Source organism: Heterocephalus glaber, unplaced genomic scaffold, assembly GCF_053883595.1.
Source record: "Heterocephalus glaber isolate CG9 unplaced genomic scaffold, H.glaber_assembly_v1.0 deba00001778, whole genome shotgun sequence".
Taxonomy (NCBI): domain Eukaryota; kingdom Metazoa; phylum Chordata; class Mammalia; order Rodentia; family Bathyergidae; genus Heterocephalus; species Heterocephalus glaber.
In genome coordinates, this window is record NW_028258465.1 from 3386724 (window position 1) to 3406079 (window position 19356).

At 40.9% G+C, this 19356-nt stretch overlaps 1 pseudogene; it reads right to left on the reverse strand.

The window, feature by feature from the left end:
- Nucleotides 1–1688: 1688 nt before the first annotated feature.
- LOC101697851 (oxysterol-binding protein-related protein 9 pseudogene) lies at nucleotides 1689–3239 on the reverse strand (annotated as a pseudogene).
- Nucleotides 3240–19356: the final 16117 nt, after the last annotated feature.

Consider the following 19356-nt stretch of genomic DNA (forward strand, 5'->3'; position numbering starts at 1 on the left):
ATAGAGAGAGGAAATGAAGGCCAAATTAAAACTAAATGTAAAAGAAATCCTAAAAACATTACACAATTTATTGATTCAGCATATGCTAAAGGCATATTTCTTTAATTTGACTAAGTAAAATATTTAAAATAAAAATATTGCCCCTTGTATAATGTGAATTTGATTTTTATATGAGCTTCAATTGCACTTGCTATATTGTTCATAAATCATCCTTAGATTGTAACAGCACATTAACTACCCTTTTGAGATTTATTATTTTCAAAATTGCAACAAAAACTCAGGACACAGGATCAGAGAGATAAATACTTCAAAATAGTCATAACCTGAACTTTCAGAATAAGAGATTTCACCATGGCCCTGTAACGTGAAGAATCTGGCAACCCTGTGAAACATCAGAAGCATCCTGCAGTCAGGATATGAATATGCAATTAAAAGTTTGTTAGATAACCCACTAATTTTGACCTATTGTTCAATGTAGTTTAATCAGAAACATAAAACCTCTTGTAATCTCTGCCCCTCGTGATGCATTTTTAATTCTCATCATTTTTCTTTTTAAGGTCTGTATTCTGACTCCTAGCATCTGTGTCCTGCTTTGGGTAAGCAATTACTAATGTCTGAGGGCAAGGTGACCACTGCCGCCGGAAAGGAAGGAAAATGCCTGGCTGAACATCACCAAGAACTCAAAAGGCCTTAGGAGACATCTGCATAAAAAATCAGGTATTCTCACTACTGTGCTGCAAAGGGGAAGAAAAAGAAGGAAGGGAGGGAGGGAGGGAAGGAAAAGAGAGGAAATGCAGTTTTTGAGAATAAAAGAAAAAGCAGACAGATGAAATGAAAAATGAGAGAAAACAAAAAAAGAAGGCTTTGCATTTGTTAAACTGAGGACAAAAATTTAAAATACCAGCAACAAAATATACTTTATGAAAACCAATTGGAATTTTCATTTTTTAAAAGGTTGGAAAAAATTACTCTATGAAGCCTTAAGAAACACTGAGTACAGTTAAACTATAATCCAGGTCTAGATATAATTTTGGCGGGGGGGGTACTGGGGATTGAACTCGGGACCTTGCGCTTGCAAAGCAGGTGCCAGAAACCACTGAGCTAAATCCCCGGCCCTTAGATATAATTTAGCAGTTCAATTACAAAATAAAAGTTATTATAGTTGAACCTTGCAATTTCTTAACACTTGACTTTTAATACATTGAACTAATGCTCTAAAACAACTCTGAAGAAACAGTTCATACAGTAGATGGAGTATTTAGGAAAATCTGCCCTGAAGTATATCTGTAGATAGATTTATCTGTCCATAGGAAAAGCTTGGTCATATCGTAAAAGCATAGCTAGAGTGGAGAATGAAGCTCTTCAAAGCATGAGGTTTGGAAAAGGAGGAGACGTCTTGTTTTAAAACTTGAAGTGTTTCTCAGAACTGAAGTCAGTATTTTAACTACCACAGAGGAAGAAAGAGGCTTTTCCTGCTTTAATCGTTCATCTGTGTCAGACTGTCCAGTATCCCTGGGATAGGGACCGCTGGGTAAGAAGCAAGGAGTAGGCTCTTCCCAGGAAGACTGATGTTGCTTACTCAGGCCCATTGCCCTGGCTGGCAGGTGTAAACTGAGTCTCCCAACCGAGTGCTTCTCAGCACCAAGCCGTTTCAGTAATGGGTCATCATAAACCCAGCTTTTCCATCTTCACAAAGTAACATCATCTCCTACTGTATTCCTTCGGGCTGCTGCTCTTTGCCTTTGCAGTCTGAGGTTTGCTTCAGTTGCTGCATCAGTGTCTCTGGTTTTTAAATTGAAAGCGACATCCTTCCAAATACAGTGTGATTCACGTTCATTCTGATCTTGTGACATTCTCACTTTCTTCTTGATTAAAGGGCAACTTCTTCTTAGTATCCACAAAGACTGTATTTCCCCATTAGATATTTTGCATACACTGTACCATTCCATTCCCCTTCAACTGAGAAAAAAGACTTCTGTTTTATAATTTGGAGAAAAAAATCTCAGCAGTAATTCTGTTTCCTGACCCCATGGAAAGGCTTAGAGTGAAAGACGATGTTTGCTCTGTAGACTGTTTTGGAACAATTAATACTGCATTCTCAGCCTAATTCCACCCAGGGCACTGTGAGGACAGATCTTCCCTAACCACTAGGGAATGTGAGAATGTAATGCTAGTCAGTCTGCACACAAGACACATCCCTGCCCTATGTGATTTGAACATTGAACCATATCTTCTTGTCAAAACTCTCAGCATAAAAGGTTAAAATTGGTGAATGATGGGAAACCTGATTAGTCACAAATGTTCCTGTTTTTAGAAACCTAGGGAACTGGTCCTTTTGAAACTAGCTCTGTGTTTTCTTCAGTGTCATTTGATCATGTCCAGTGACACTGAAAGATCTCACCCCAGTTGAGATTGTACAGCCTTTTGGCGACTGATCCTTTCTTTCCTGCATGAAAGGCCAAGAGGTACAATTTTACAGCATGAACCATTTGTTTCTGGGATCCTTCTGGTCAGTAATGCCCACAAACAGCTCTGGATGTGTGACAAAGTCTCCATACATTTCTAAAGGAGATGTTCTTTCAAGAAGAAGTGTGGGAAGAACTACCTTAGTAAGATCCATTGTGAGCCTCACCTGTAACAAGAGGTACATGGTGATATTCTTGTGCCCTCCACGGACCCTGCCTCCCTGTTGACATGTGAATCAGAGGTCAGCATCACCAGTTCCACCGCACACAGATGGACTCAGTGATTCTGGGGTATCTGGTTGCTCTGGGCTATTTCCTGTACATTGATATTGAGGCATATGAAGTGCTTTGGGAATGAGCCAAATGATGGACTGCATAAGCGTCACAGAATTCACCTTCACTGCTAGAGTGTACCTGGAGACAAGACTGCATGGCTTGGAGAAGTTAGACTGCTACTGGACAGTGGGTGCTCACTGCCTGTGCTGTTTGCTGTTGAAGTCTGATGGGGTCCCAAGGCAGCTAGCATGGGCCCAGAACCCCTCTGATCTACACAGCTGAGCGGGATCTGGAGCTGAGACAGTGGAGGAAGGCACTGTGCTGATCTCAAGTTTCGAGGGATGGTGATGATACACTGTATCTATAGGGTTAATAGGCCGTTTAGCCACCTGCAGCAACACCATGCAGTGTTTAATTGATTCTACCATGCTCTTTGTTGTCTCTTAGACTGTTTCTCTTTGATTTTCTTTCTCTGTTCATCACCTTTCCAGTTTTGAAGCTTGTCCTCTCAAAGCTTTGATTGTTCTATTAAGATCTGTAGGTAACCATCAGCCTCTGTCGGTTTCTTATCAAAGTCTTGGACTCCAGGAACAAACACTGAATCTAAACTCCAGAGGGCAGTGGGGAGGAGGCAGGGAGAGCACGACTTGTGTACCCCCAATCTGGCCAGGGCAGGCAGCAGAGACCCCAGGACTTGGGTGGAGGCTGGCCACTCTCCCAGAGCCTCACAGCTGCTCCCTCTGCAAGTGGCCAGCAAGAAAGTCAGGAGCCTGGACCCTGCCCTGCAGGAGAGCGGCACCCAACACCCTCCCTCCCTCTGGAGCACCCCAGTCACTGAGCCCGCATGGACCAGAGAGGTCCAGTCGGAATTTAGAAATTAATAATCACACGTAAGCCTTCCACGTGGACATACTGCATAATTCTAGCTTTATATAATTGCAGCTTTTCTCAATAACTAGACAATATGATGTGTAATGTATAATTATAAAATAGATAATATATATCTATAATGAAAATAGCAGGGTCTTAAATACCCAGCTAGCTGTATATGCATATAATACATGTGACCGATATATGTCAGCTATTTTGAATTACCATATAATGGATATTCTAGAATATGCAACCAATTAAGGAAAACTAAAATATGATGTCATAAATCAATAAGAACTCTAAGATTGTGTGTGGCTAAAAGAGAAAATACAGCCCCTCAGCCTCACTCACAGCGATAAAGAAAAGGTAAATTACATGATCACACAGAAATTTAACACAGAGCTAAAATTCTATATGAAGAAATATTAAAAAAAGATATTAGTGCAGCAACATCCATATGAGAAAAGATTGCTTTAAGATCTACACAGCACAAACCTGAGAATTTTCAATTAACCAATTAAATTGAACCATAAAGTGGGCAGATAGGAAATAAACATTTTAAAATATCCAAGGAAAACTCTGCGTCATCAGATTGTCGTTCTACGTGGATTAATAAATGTCAAGTTTCTGTTGCCCACATTTATCTTCTTTGTGTTTTATAAAAATAATCCTTGCATCATGTCTAAAAATCTCAATTCAAAGTTGTTATATATTTGTTTTCTATTTTAGCAAATACTAATTTATATTACAAATATAAAATTGAGCATTATATTTTACATCATTTAAAAATTTTGTTGCACTAAAACATAAAACAATATATCCATGTCTAATAAAATTATCCAAAAACATAGAAAGATCAGTTGGAAAAAACAAATCATAAAAGGGTACCCCTTTTAGTTCAGTTTTGGGAATTGTTAATATAAATCTTCAAAATTAGTTTGTGATTATCAAGATCAAAGAAGAAACATTAAAATCAACTTAGACTACCTCCCTTCCAAAATATTTTTGTCACCCTCATTTGCACTTTCTCAAGCACTTAATTTTAGATCTACAGTCAGTAGGTAAACAGATGAATTTGGATCTTCTCAGATTCTTCACTCCTGAAAAGACAGATAAACTACACTTGCCTGAAAGAATATGCACACACGCACACACACACACACATAGAAAACTTCCAACATATGTGAAGGTAGACAATAATCATTACCATAATAGAGAATATATATGATTACAGTATGGTGATTATTTAATATAATTTTAAAGAATTCTTATCCCCCCAAGTTTTCATATACAATTATAATCAGGCTGGACTAAGAAGCACTGGCCACTTAATGCAGAGTGATTTTAAATAACTAGATTAACTCGCAGAATGCACATGACATCTTTCCCTTTGAACATTATTATATTCATTATTCCATGTCTTTAGTCTGGTTCTCAATGTCAGATTAATACCAGATGTAGAACTGTCCTTTCCCTGGTTTATGCTTTCTCCCCTCCAGGCATCTCTGATGCTAGTATAATAACACCATTGGATCCCCACGCAGCTCAATTTCTTAGGGTTTCAGGGTTTGTTGGAGTTACATAATGAGTAAACTCAATAATAAATAGCAATGTGGCTTTGTTTATAAGATGCAGTTTAATTTGCAAGATCCAACAAAGAAAACTTACAGATTTCACTTAAGAGTATGGTTTCAATGCGTATCCATTTAGCTATAAATGTCTCAAGTTTCTCATTCTTTATGGCTGAGTAGTTCCCCATTTTATAAAAAAAAATTGAGGGTGGCCAGGGATTTAGCTCAGTGGTTCCACCACCTGCCTCGCAAGCACAAGGACCAGAGTTCGATCCCCAGTACCAAAAAAATATATATATATTTTTTTTCCTTTATCCAATCTTCAGTTGATGGGGAATTGGGACATTTCTAAGTTTTAGCTATTACAAACTGTGCCGCTATGAACAAGGGTGCACATATATCACTGTGGTATGATTCTTTTAATTCTTTTGGGAAGATATCTAAAAGAGAGTAGCTGGGTCAAATGTGATGTCTAATCCTAGTTTTTTGAGGTATCGCCATACTGATTTCCACATACTCTTAAGTGAAATAAATAGGACACACATGTGTAAATACCAGATAGTTTCTTTGGTGTGAGGAACAGAAAGTATAAATAAGGATCAAAATGTATAATAGATAATGTGAAACAGGAAGAAAAGTTCTGAAGGGGAAGGGAAGTGGGAGGGGTAGGGGAAAGGAAAGAAGGGAAAAGAATAAATATGAGAAAAGGAAAAAATGGAAACAAAGTCTTTGTAAATAGGGAAGAGTGGAGGGGGTGAAGGGAGGGCAGGGGAATGGGGAAAAAATAAGAACCAAGATACATCAAGTAAAGGTACAAATTCCCAACGATGAATGTCACTATATTATATACCTAAATGTACCAATAAAATTAATGAGTGAAAGAAAAAGAAAACTTGTTGATTATCCAGTTACCCAAGCTCATCACCTGCGGTTCAACCAAAGAGGAAAGAAAGGCACTGCTTCCTGGAGACGCCTCTAAAACGTGTGCGGGCCAAGCCATGAGCCCAGAGAGCCCCGTGCGTGGGCAGTTCTGGATTAGATCAACGTTTTCTATCAAATAGGGAAACCCACGTTCTTTATCTTCACCACATCCCTTCTCTACTTTACAGTGGTTAGAACTTGTTTCAAAATAGCAGACCTCCTCTTTGGTTGTCACATTATTTTCCTTTTAACGCACAAGAAATCTATCGTGCAATCCAGAGCCAATTGAGATGAGGCGACCTTTGAAAATGCCACGGTGCCAGATACCTGCCAGGAAACGTGAGAAAGACTGATCTGAAAAGCAGTGCGTTACAGCGTGGGCACCCACGGACCTCACTTCCGGTCAAACTTAAGCCCCTAAACATTATCCAACCACGTGTATCAAATCTCATAGAAGAAAAGAGGAATTAATCTATTTGAATGGACAGCGAAATATTTGTATTTTACTCTCAGGTCTGCCGGCGCGTCTGTGTATTTTATCATATATAATCTTTACAATAACCTAATGACATACTCAGAACAGGAATGTTCATTTAAGAAAAAATTTTTAATGACATGCAAAAAGCTTAAGTAATTAGCCCAATGATTAGTTTCTTGTCTGCACTAGTCTTTTTTATTAAATTGAGCTTACAGTCTATTGGAGGACTCAACCATTTAACAATTACTTAGTCAAATATTTAATTGTGATTATGAAACTGTTTGAATCAGATGTTCAAGCGGGGTATGTTCATGATTTCAAGGAAGGCTTCCTCATGCAAATGACTTCCTAGCTGCTCAGTAAATGGAAGAGGTTTCCAGCTGAAGAGGAGTAGGACAGGGGAAAGAGTTGGCCTGACCCCTGCAGCAGGAAGACTTGAGCCACAACCCCAAAGAGGAGAGAGAGCAGCAGCAACACCAGTACTGATCTGTGATCTCATTCTAATGGCAGGAGGATGTTTTAATTTTAAGCAGTAAAATTTGCACGTCAGATGTGCATGTTAAAATCGTCACCATGGTTACTATGTGGGGTGCAGAGAAATCTATCCAAAAAAAAAAAGCAACTGCAAACAAGAGAAGTTTCCTGAGTTCATGTCAGAGAAGGGAATGGGACAAGATTTCACACGGGGAAGGAAAAACATGTTTAAAGAGAGTGATTGTTTGGAATGAGGGGAGACATCAAAAAAGACCTTAAATTGTCTGGTTGGAATAATGTGAATAGTGACAGGACTATTCGTTTACAACTGTAGGCATTATGGAAGAGCAGGGTGTGTGGAGTGGGAGGAATCAAGAATTTCTTTTAGGACATAAGAGATTGCCTGCCTTTGTGATCTCTGAGATTTGGAGTAAACAAAGTAAGAGCAGTCTGGACTGGAGATGGAAGCACGAGACCCATCACCATATACACGAGACCCATCACCACATGCACGGTACCGGCTATGCAGATAATACAGAGCATCAATACTTAAAAGCCAGCGCCAGAGGAGCCAACAAAGGAAGCCCAGAAAGAACAGCCAACAGTGCCTGGAGAAAGTAGAGGAGAGTATTTATAGTACTGAAAACCATGGGGAAAAATTATTTTGGAAGAAAAAATGCTCAACACCTATTATGAAATGCCACCGAGGCTATTGGAATCACCTCTCTATGTTCAGCCCACTTTCTGCCAAAGGGAGAAAATACAACCACAAATGACTCACAAATGAGGAATACATGCACAGAATCAGACTGTAAGGAGGTTGAACCACACCAACTATATCTATACAGATTTTCTAGAACTATGATATGCTATTTTGCACCTAAATTAGCAAGAGCAAATATGGGCAAGGTTGCAAGAAAACTAATTAAGAATGTTTTGTTGAAGTAGATTGGCTCAACAATTTTAAAGGATAATATAGGAATACACATAAAAAGCCTGAAAATCTGTGAATGTTCATTGGCAGAATAACCTCCCTGCCACATGGAGATCATTCAGAACCCCAAACAGTGGTAAGTAGGAATGGTCTTATTGGAGACCAAGGCATATGACAGCCACCAAGAAGAAATAATGTGCGCAGGATGATCATCTTCAGTTTTCTGATGAGCAAACTGAGGCTCTGAAAGGTTAAATCATCTGCTAACTTAGCATTTTGGAAAGCAGTCAAACAAAGATTATAACAAGGGCCCTTGACATGCTATACCATTCCGGCAAGGCCTTCTGATCGGTTTTTTCCTTTCCTGCCTTTGACTTGGTTGGACATCTTCTATTTCCCTCTGTAAGTCTTCAAGAGTTTTCTTGAAGCCCTACCCCTATCAAATTTATCTCCCCACTTTCCTCAGTGTCTAGAACAGAGCAACTGTTGAATAGTTTTGGTGAAAACACAGATGAATGGATTCATGAAGCTGAGAAATAAGTGCATACATAGATAAGTGAGAATGCTCCACTGCCCACTAGCATATAACTTGAAAATCCTGTCTGCCCTCAAAGCTCCTCCACAATGCTGCCTTTCCTTCTACACCACCTGACATCTTTCGAGAGTTCACCAACTACATTTCTTTGCTTCATTTAGTCTCTAAGTATGTCTTTGGTTGACTCCTAACACTGATTAGCACTTATTTTTTTATGGCAGATACTATGCTAGATCCAATGGATAGAAATATGAATTCAATATGATCCTAAATTCTGAGATCTTACAGTCTTCAGGGTAAGAGAAACACCTAAAAAGCTATTTGCCCCCTTTTTGTAAAAATGTTATCTGCATCTATGTGACGGAGTCAGCACCACAATAAGATCATGCACAGGGTACATAAAGAGAACACAGAATGCTCACGCAACCCAGATGGGCATCTGCAAAGGTGAGCTGACCTCTTACCTGAGTTCTAAGCATCATCACCCTCCAGGAAAAGGGAACCTGATGGTATATGGAAATGTGTGTGTGTGTGGGTGTGATGTGTGTGTTTAGTGTGTGTGTTTTGAGGGTGTTCATGAGGACAATCCAGAAAACATGTTCTAGAGATTACTTGGGGGGGAAAGCAGTCAGTTTCCCTATGCTACTACTTCAATGTAAGGTCCTAGTTACTGCATCCTTACTATTAAATACATTAATCCGGTTATTTTTCCAGAACCCAAAATGTCATTTTATAGATGTATATCAGCTTCAGCAGGGTGAGCTCCGTGCAAAACTGTAAAAAAAAAGTCTGATTTGGTGACCTCCATCCCATTCCATACCGTGTGACCTGCTGTCTCACTAAACCTGTTTCCTTTCTTCCTGTAAGCCAAGGGAATCCATGCTAGTCCCCTGCCTAAGAGAATTTTTGCTTCATAAACTAATGTATTTTATTATATATAAATTGTAACTTATTTATAAATTCTAGAAGCTCAAATCTGTCCCTTACTAAACCCACCATGGGATTCTTTCAGAAGTAAAACTTTGGAACAGCTAGAAGTCAGTTAAAGGCTGGAAACAGCCTTTTCTAGGCCGCAAGGGTCTCGAAGCTCAGGGCACGTGTAGGCCAGCACAGCCCCACTTCCATCAGCATAAGCCAGGGTTTCCAACCCACTTCTCCATCTAAAATGTTTGTGGGCCTTATTGGATAAACTGCTAAGTTACTTTGTATGAACAGGTGGCAGTGGTGTTATCTTTTTAACAAGACACCTTTCTCTTCTAATGGCCAGTGCAGGGCTCACCTCAGTAGCTTAAGTTTATCCCTCTAGAGGATTTATGATGCTTTTACAGGGAACCTCAGCTGATACTTACAATAGCCTGCATAAAAGCAAGATAGCTACTATCGTACAATTTTAAAAGATGAAAATAATGAACATCTAGGAATAATTGAATTTTTCAAGGTCACAGAGTTCTTGGAAAACCAATACTAAAATTCATTTTGTTGATGTCTTAGGGAGGTCAATTTTACCCCTGCCACCTGCCATGTTGTGTCTTTGCCAGCTGCTCTTTATGAATGTTTGTCCCCTTGAAATTCATGTTGAAATTTAATTCCCAGGGTCACAGTGTTAAGAGGTGGGACTTTTAAAAAGTAATTAGATCAGATTAGTCTTTAGGAAAGAATTAATGCTGTCATCACTGGTTGTGGGTTCAAGATAAAAGATCTCTCTCTCTCTCTCTCTCTCTCTCTCTCTCTCTCTCTCTCTCTCTCTCTCTCTCTATGTCCAGATATCCCCCTGCCAAAGCCTCATACAGTCATACGTGGGGCTTTTCAGAGGTGGCTGCATCTAGAGTGTGTGATACTGGGATTAAGGGTGTGTGGTTACTCAATTAGTCCACCGATTGGTTTGGCATAGTTCTGGGTGTGAGTGTTACCCTAAGGCCCATATAGAATGTAAAAGGGCCAGAAAGAAGCTGCTATGTTGCTTGCAGGTTGATACCTTCTGCCTTCTGTCTTCTCCCCACCATAAACTCTCTCCTCTGTGATTCCCCTCTGCCATGAGACCCTGTCTTAGAGCCAGCCAACTATGGACTGACACCTCTACAGACTGTGAGCTACATAAACCTTTCCTCCTTTGAGTGCTGGATATCTTGTCTCAGCAATGAGAAAAGTAACTAAGGCACCTTCCCCTTCTTCCTTTCACTAAAAGCAACACAAAGTATAAACAAAACAAAAGACAGATGATGGGAAACAAGAAGGTAGACTTTGTGGAGTTGAGCAGGGAACCTAGGGGTGGGGATAGACAGGCGAGAGGGGAAATAAACAGGATTAAAATGTGCTCTGTATGTACATCAATACCCCATGATGAGCACATTTATTATTTATCTCTCGAGCATATACCAATAAAGAAATAAAAAGCAACTAGGCCAACTGACCGTGGACTGAAACTTCCAAAACCATGAGACAAAGGAATCTTTTCTTTTTATAAGTTAATTACCTTCAGCACTGGTTACTGGCAGAAAGCTGACTAACACATGGGCTAGTCATGGGAGATTTTCCTTTTCTTTTAAATCATTTTGTCCTGGACTTTCACTCGCTGTGACTGAAAGAAAAATGTGACAGGTAGACAGAGGCCCGAGAGGCAGATCTCCAAGAAATGCCAAGAGCGGTCACTCATGAGCAAAAGAGGAAAGAGATGGAAGCCAGCAACACTTTGGCATCAAGTGGACAGCACGAAATGCCCACTGGAGACCTGCTGCGCCCACCTGAGGCAACCTGAGCAAGGAGGGTGTTCTTCAGAGCAGATCATTCCCTTTACCTCTACTCAGCCAGAGCCTCACTTATTACCCTGCTCCTCTCATTTCTCAACCATTTCTTCCCAACCACTCTGAGCAAATTACATTACCATGAGCAACTCAGGCTAAAACCATGGACTCCTCGCAGCACATTACTTTCCCCCATTTTCTTGCTTTAAATCTCCCTTGAATAAGTTTCTCAAATCCTTTCGGTAGCTGCGATCCCATCTTAAGACCTCAACATTCCCACTGGGATCACTAAGGCAACCATAAAATTGGCTCCAGGATTTACAGTTTCCTCCAACCAAACCTCTGTCCTGATCTCCAGTGACTTTGGTTACACAGATTTTTTTCCATTCACCTTCTCCTTGAAAAGCAAGGTGGTTCTTTAATATGGACAACATAATTCTTAAACTCCTTGTGAGTTCTGTGGTCTGACCCCACACACGTCTACACACACACACCCCCATACCTTGGAAAAAATTCTGTCCGACGCATGAATTGATGCAGGCTTTACTTCATGGAAATTCATGAGAATGACACACAGGAAGGATAGAAAGCTGGCTTGTGCTGGCATGTTAGACATAGCTTCCTCTTGATAAAAGTTAGCCAAGCTTAAGCTGTTGTAAAGAGAAATATCTATTCAGGGACTGGAGTAGAGACAGCCAGAACGTTCTTCCCTTCAGCAAAGAACTTGGCTTGTTTAACTGTAAAACAAAATGAATCACGTTTCCTATTTCGCTTTCAGAAACTCTCACATGTTAACTTGCATTTTGAAATTCTGAGGAGAGGATTTAGAATGCTCCCAAGCATTTTTGAGGATGGAATACTATATTCTCAAAACAAGGCTTGCTTGACATCTTTCAGACCCAAAACAGAGCTTGGCAAATGCTGATATATGCTCCACTCACATTGAGATTCAAATTACTTCTCAAGAAATGAGATTGGTGGAGAGAGGCGGTGAAAGTGATGCAGCAGAAAGCACAGGAACCTGGGCTGCAAAGTTTGCACTGGAACAGTGGCCAGAAGGTGGTGGGCAGATGACCCCAAGACTAGGAGACAGGAAAGAGGAGCCAGGCACACTTCTTTTACAGGACTAACGGGAAATATGCTGTGACTGAGTGTTACTTGGAAGACTGAATTCCATAAATAGGCAACACACACATGCAGTTAGTACTGACTATTCATCAACTGATCTTTTGACACTATCAAAAATAGATACATTAAGCCTGGATGTGAGAAATATAGTTCTTAAATATTCTTACAGTCCATTAAATTATAACAGCTCTTACAAGAGTTTGTCATTAATAGCTAAGGGTAAAAATAAACTCACTATGTGAGTTTTCTATCAAACTTCTCTGTTTTCTCATTTTGAATATTTATTAGTGTGGATATTACTTACAACCACAAACATGCTTTGAATTTTCAGAATAAGGAGATTAACAAATTAGATATTTGAGCATCTTTGAAACCAATTGTAAAGCATTCTAAAATTTAGCATTTCCATGTTAATCCCAGGCAGAGAAAGTGAATCTTGTGCAGTTAATTTCTGGAAAACAAAGTGAATGTAAAAGATAAAATAAAAATTTGGGACACGTGATTAAATTTGAGGGTCAATAGGAGTAGGCTTGAGTCTACTGTTAAAGCAGAGTGACCTAAAGGAGCAAGTATCTTAATCATTAGGGAATAGTGCAACAAAAAATGCTCTGAATTTTCTACCTTCAAGAAACTTGAATAAATTCTGGCAATTTCAGGTTTTAGATTTCAGAAATAACTCGGGCCTCATTATTTTCTACTTCACAGCTTCTAAGCGGAAAGAATTTAGGTCAGAGTTGGGACTGAGTTAGTTGTCGTAACTGTCAACAAATAATCTCTGCCCCATATTTCATTCTTTATGAAAAATAAATGAGTGTGGGGCAAGAACATTGACAATCTTACAGAGACAAGAATCTGTTAGCACCTGTATTTGCATTTAAAAATTGCTTTTGAAGAAACGATAATGGAGTTTCTACATTCTTCCCAAGACATTAAAGACAACGTTTCAGGGTGGCCTGAATTTACTTTGTGGAGTCCCTAATAACCATAAGTATGTGTGCACTTCCTTCCTGGCTCCAACACTGGAGAAATTAGCTTCATGTGCGCCAATCAAACTCTAAAACAGAGTGATTCCAATTAAGCATCACTCTGGAAATGACCCTTTCAACTCTGCACTGCCTTCTGTTGTCAAAAAATATTTGTTTCAAAAGCAGCCTGAGAGTACAATGACAACAAAGATGTTTATCTCTCCACAGTATCATAGTCAAAACCAGGGTCTGAAATAATGCATTTTCAGCTCCTACTGATTTTATTTTTCATTGTGTGATTTGTGAAAATTCCCCTCCATTGGTTAAAGTTACAGCTATTCCATCAGAGAAAGCCATTGATAGTAAGAAAATAATACGCTATCAAGATCTCAAGGCATAGAGAACAAAGGAAGGAATCCCAATTCAGGCAGTGCTGTGACCTGCAGACATGGACACCTGGCATCCACCTCAGGCTCCATGTGAGGCTCCACCTCTGGCAGAGACATAGGACAGAAAAATTATTTTTCAATGAAAATATAATACTACATGGTATTGAGAGGTATGCAGAAAAAATAAGACGGAGAGCTATCGTAGCATTTTGTTTTAAAGGACAGCAGAAGGTCTCTGGAGAAGATGAAATCATCTTAAAACAGGAACTTAGAGTAAAGCTCAGAATTGGTCATGGCGGTGGTTGTGTTTACAATGCAGAAATAGACAAATGAACTTCAGTAAGAAGGGAATCTTGTAATTTATGGGTAAACATAGATGACATTAAGTGAAACAGTACAGACTCAGAAAGACAAAGACCACAGGATCAGTAAACTCAGATGAGTAGAGATGATCATGCTGGCATCAGGGGCTGGAGGAAAATGGAGTGGGGAGTTGAGGAGATGTTGGCTGAAGGATAGAACATTTTACCAGGCAAGAGGAATAAGTTTAAGGCATCTGTCTTACATAATAGCAATTACAGTTAATAGTATATTCTTGAATAATATGTTCGAAAACTGGCAAGAGTACCAAAAATGATAACTAGGCAAGGTAGTGCACGTGTCAATTAGCTCTAATTAGCCCTTGAGCAATGTACACATGTTTCCAAAATGTCATCCATGATAGAGACAATGTTTTGTTGTCAATTAAAAAAAGTATATTTAAAACATTTTGAGGAAAAAAGTCAAGTTTGTGTGACAATAAAGAGACACACATGGAAAAGGCCATGTGACAAGAGAAGCAAAGTTTGGGGTAAAGTTTGACAAGGATCGTCAGCACAGGCAGGCACAGAGAGCCGAGGAAAACCAGGGCCTGGCCCTTCGCAGGAAGCATGGCTCTTCCGCCTTGTTCATAGAGCACTTCTATTTCCCAGAACCTGAGAAAAGGAGCTGAGGTTTCTAAGCCCCAGTTTGTGAAATCTTATGACAGTGGCCCTGGGAAGCTGATATGCAATCCTTTTGTTTTGCTAGCAACATACATCACCAGGTTGCACATTAACCATTTAGCACAGGATGCCAGTCTCTGCCAGGAACTCTTCCTCAACATTTCTTGCCACTTAACTGGGAAGAGGAAAGCCCTGGTCCAGGGAAGGGAGGCCTTGGCATCGTGCTCTGAGGCTCGGTGCTCAGACTCACCCGCACAGCTCTGAGCTCCACACTGACTGCCGAGCTGGGGAATGTGGCAAACTCCCATCCCTTTCAGAGCGCCGCCACTCAGTCTCCATGAAATGTGCCGTCTTCCTTCCGAGGTGGATCAAAACTCAAGTATTTCTTCTCCTCTCACTGGAGCCCCACCTGTTCTCTCTGCCTCAGCCTGATATATCTGTAGGAAAGTCTTCCTGTCTATGTGTGGTGAGGGTCCTTCCCTTCGGCATGCAGTTACTGCAGTCTCTGTTTAACTTTCCCTTCTCTCCCGACACTCAGCTACGGTGCCCAATTCAGCAGCTTCTACCTGATCCATGGGGAAAGGGGGTGGGAACTCTTCTATCACCAGGGGGCCGGCCTCCACCTAGCTCAGAGTTCTGCTCCATCAAATCACCTAAGGTGAGGTTTTGCATAACAAGAGAACCCAAAATTTGGTTTTGCCAACAGTAGAGAAGGAAGCAGAGTTGTAGTCCTGTATGAAGAGCTTGGTCAACTTTCCACAGAGGCTACAGTCCTGAGAATGTTATCCCACAAGATGTAAGGGAGCTCCCCCAGTACCTGCTTCCCAGAGCTCATAGGAAGTCAGAAACAACCGCAGCTAGGAGAAACAGACTCTTAGAGAAAACCATGGGAATCAGGAGTGGGCAAGTCCTGCAGCTCAGACTGCCTCACTGAAGCCAAACACACCCCAGTGCCCACCATGTTCACATGTGCCGGCTGCTGCCACGATGTAAGGCATGTCCTGATCATCCTGGATACATGAGGAAAGCAAAGCAAAGATGCAGACTTGGAAACAAAAATGGTTTCGTCAGTTTCAGACCTGTACAGAATGTCATTCCCAGGCTGAAAGTCATAGGCCAATGTTACAGAAAAGTTAACATAAAATTCGAATAGGACCATGGTGTGGGTCATTCAGATACAACAAAATTAAATTTTTCTCTCTGTAGCTTCAGGAAAAACTTGGAAAAAGCTAAAATAGCATTTTACATTATTAGCAAAAACCAGAAAAGGAAGGTGATCTTTCAAATGAATCACTAGCACAGCAGATGTACCTTTGTATCCAGAGTCTAACTCAAGAATAACTGGTAAAATCTACTGAAATGCCTATTTCTCATCAACAAAAGTGAATCAAGGAAAAGGTAGAGGTCGTCTTTAGAAATGGGATTTAAGGGCCAGGGATTTACCTCAGTGGCATGGCCAGCTGCCTTGCAAGTGCAAGGTCCTGAGTTCAATTCCCAGTACCAAAAGAAAAAAAAAAAGAAATGAGATTTAAGTGATTTTTCTTAACGGATAGGAAGAGAAGGGGGAAAAACCCAATGATTCTTTCCCTGGTGACTGTAGAATAAAGAAAAGAAAGTTGTAGTGCTTAAGCTTGAAAGTGTCAGCTTGATTGGGTTAGAAGTCAACCAGAGTATTAAAGAGGCAGACTTCTGGGTGTGTGTGCTGTGTTGTGGGGTGTATATGCGACTACACAAACTGTGGTCTACATCTGGAATCATTCCCCTTTCTCTCTAGCTCTGCTCCCTTGCTCTGCTTCCTCACCATGAGCTAATCATCTTTGCTCCAACACACCCTTCTGCAGTAATGTTCAGTTGACCATGTACTGAATGTCCTGAAAGCATGAACAAATTAGACCTCTCTTCCTTTAAGTTATGGATGTCAGGTAGTGCGTCCAATTGTTGAGAGAGCTGATTAATACAGAAAAGTGGAACCAGACAAGTGGGAACATGACTGTGACTCTACCTGAACATGCGGTTCAGAGCCTACTGGCAGTGAGAGGAGCTCACCCGAGAGAGAGGCAACATGGCCTGCAGCCAGCAGAGGGTAGGGCGGCCCGGGTCCCCGGAACTCGTACTTCATCATTCCGTGCTGGGATGTCAGACACAGAGGTAGAGAACTCAATGTTTGACCCTCCTGGGTTTTGATCTTGCTTTGGTCCTGTTCTTATTTTTCCAGTATTCTTCCTTCTTTGTTGGGAACAGTTAACTTGTACCATTGTACCTTGTGGTTACACATAACTTGTTTTTATTTTTGCAGAGGTGAACAGCTAGGAGCTTGCCTTGAGCCTCAGAAGAGATTTGGACTTGGACTTTTGAAAAGTGCCAGAACTGAGGAGACTTTGGGGAAGAGATCACTGTGTTCTCATTTGTGTGCATGATAGCTGGGCCCCTCACCCCTTCCTCCCTGGTGCTGCTCCCCTGCCCTGCTTCTGGAACACCATAAACTAAGCACCTGATTCTTCCACAGCACCCTGCTGCCATGATGTCTCTTCTTGGAGCCAGCTGACCACGCACCTCCTGAAACCCTGAGCCAAATTAAACCTTTTCTCCTTTAAGTTTTGGATGTGGGGAATTATGCCTCCGTGAAGGGAAAGCTGAATAACACAAAAGTTACTGAGTCACTCATAGGCAGATAGATGCGTCTTGATACTGTAATGTCGTGTGAAATAAATCAGACACACAAGCTTAAATGTCATGCGGTTTCTCTTATATGAGAAACTGAAAATATGAAGAGCAAGATAAAGGATAGATAATAGGAAGCAGCAAGTTAGATCTTCCTCAAATGGGAAGGAGCCTGAGAGATGGGGGTAGAGAGGGGAGGAGAAGGAATGAAGAAAGCACTGAAATGCGTTCTATGGCTGCACCAACACGAGGAATGTAAACACTGAACAGAGAAGTTGTTTTCCTGGGAACCAGAGGAGACAATTTCCCAGAACAACTCGGAGTTGCCGCCGGTCAAGGAAATGGAGTCTGTGCTCGCCCCTCCGCTGGGTCGTGCTAGATTCTCACTTGACATAAGCGGTGGTGCTCGTGGCCTTGTAGGTGGAGAACCGTCATTCACCTGGGAACTGCAGCGTGGACTGAGATCAGAGATCAAATCGCAGTTGCCTCTGGACCTCAGAGGGGACTGACTGGGCCCCAGGCAATAGGTCAGACCTGGGAGGTGACTGAGGGGCAGGGGCCCCTTGCCAGGTGGGTGGATGCGAGCAGGACCTTCAGCCAGAAGGAGGGCGAGGCCATCACTGCAGAGGTCAGAGGCCAGAGACCCAAGCGGGCCTGGTGGACATACAAGGTGGACTGGGCGCCGCCTTGGGTGCTGCCAGGGCCTCACACAGCCCCAGACACAAGCATCGCCTTGCATTCCGCAGAGGCGAGCACCGAGGAGACTGAATGCCTCACAGGGGTCTAACTTCACAGGAACGCACCGCTCACCAGGAAGTGCAGCGGACCGGAAGGGGCAGCTCAAGTTTCTGGATGGTATCCGTCCGGAGGACAAATAATTGCTAAATGCAGGGCCCAGTTTCAACAGTCTGGGTACTTTTAAGGAAAGAGGTCCTCTGAGATTGAAAGGAGCACCAGGCAACTGCTATGGGCCTCAGCCACACATTTTAAAGAATTGTCCTTACAAATGTCACAAATGGTGGTGAAAATAAGAACTGATTACTTGAATAGTAAGCAGAGGGAGGGTGCTTTCCACATGGAAAAGCCTGGTGATTTTTTTTTTCCAGTACCAGGGATCAAACTCAGGACCTTGTGCTTTCGAGGCAGATGCTGTGCCACTGAGTTAAATCCCCAGCCCTGGAGATTTTAATCAGAAGATCTATGTCCAGTAAATTACAACTAATTAACATATTACAAGGACATGACTATGGAAAGCACACAACAATCTGAAATATTTAACAACTATTTATTCTGTTAATAGATCATGATGGGGAAAAAATAGAGCTTTATTTCATATGATCTACAGGTCATTCCTACTATAGAAGTACTTGGCTATTCAACCAACATCTTTCCTCTTAATGCAATGAAAACGATCATTTTAAAATTATAAATTTCAAATTACATAGTAATATAAATTTGGAATAAAAATAGCATACTAATATGCAATCCAGATAGAATAAATTTTATTTAAGAGAAATATACTTCTTGGAGATGGAAGAATATGAGCCTCTCCAGAGTTCTAGGTTTGTTTTTTTTGTAAAGCAAAATAGAGACAACTTCGATGACTACTTTTTCCTAAGCAGAATAGTGCCCTGTTCTAGTTGAGAAACCAGAATTTAGCATCAAATTTCACACTGATCAACTGCAAAACAAATGTACAAGTACAATTCTATTTTTCTTCAAAGGAAAATATTTCCTTTTTCCAAGAGTGTATATATACACATACTTCAAAATTAGAAACTTTTCCACACTTACTAATTTGTCATCTTCATCTTCAAACAAGAATCGACTGTCTTAAAATTAAAGATTCTACATTTAAACCCCAATAGAGCAATCAGAATTCTCAAAAAAATTAATAAATACAAAAATGAAAATGCATTAAAACTCACACTGAAGCTTCATTTACAAGGCAGCTTTATCCTTCAG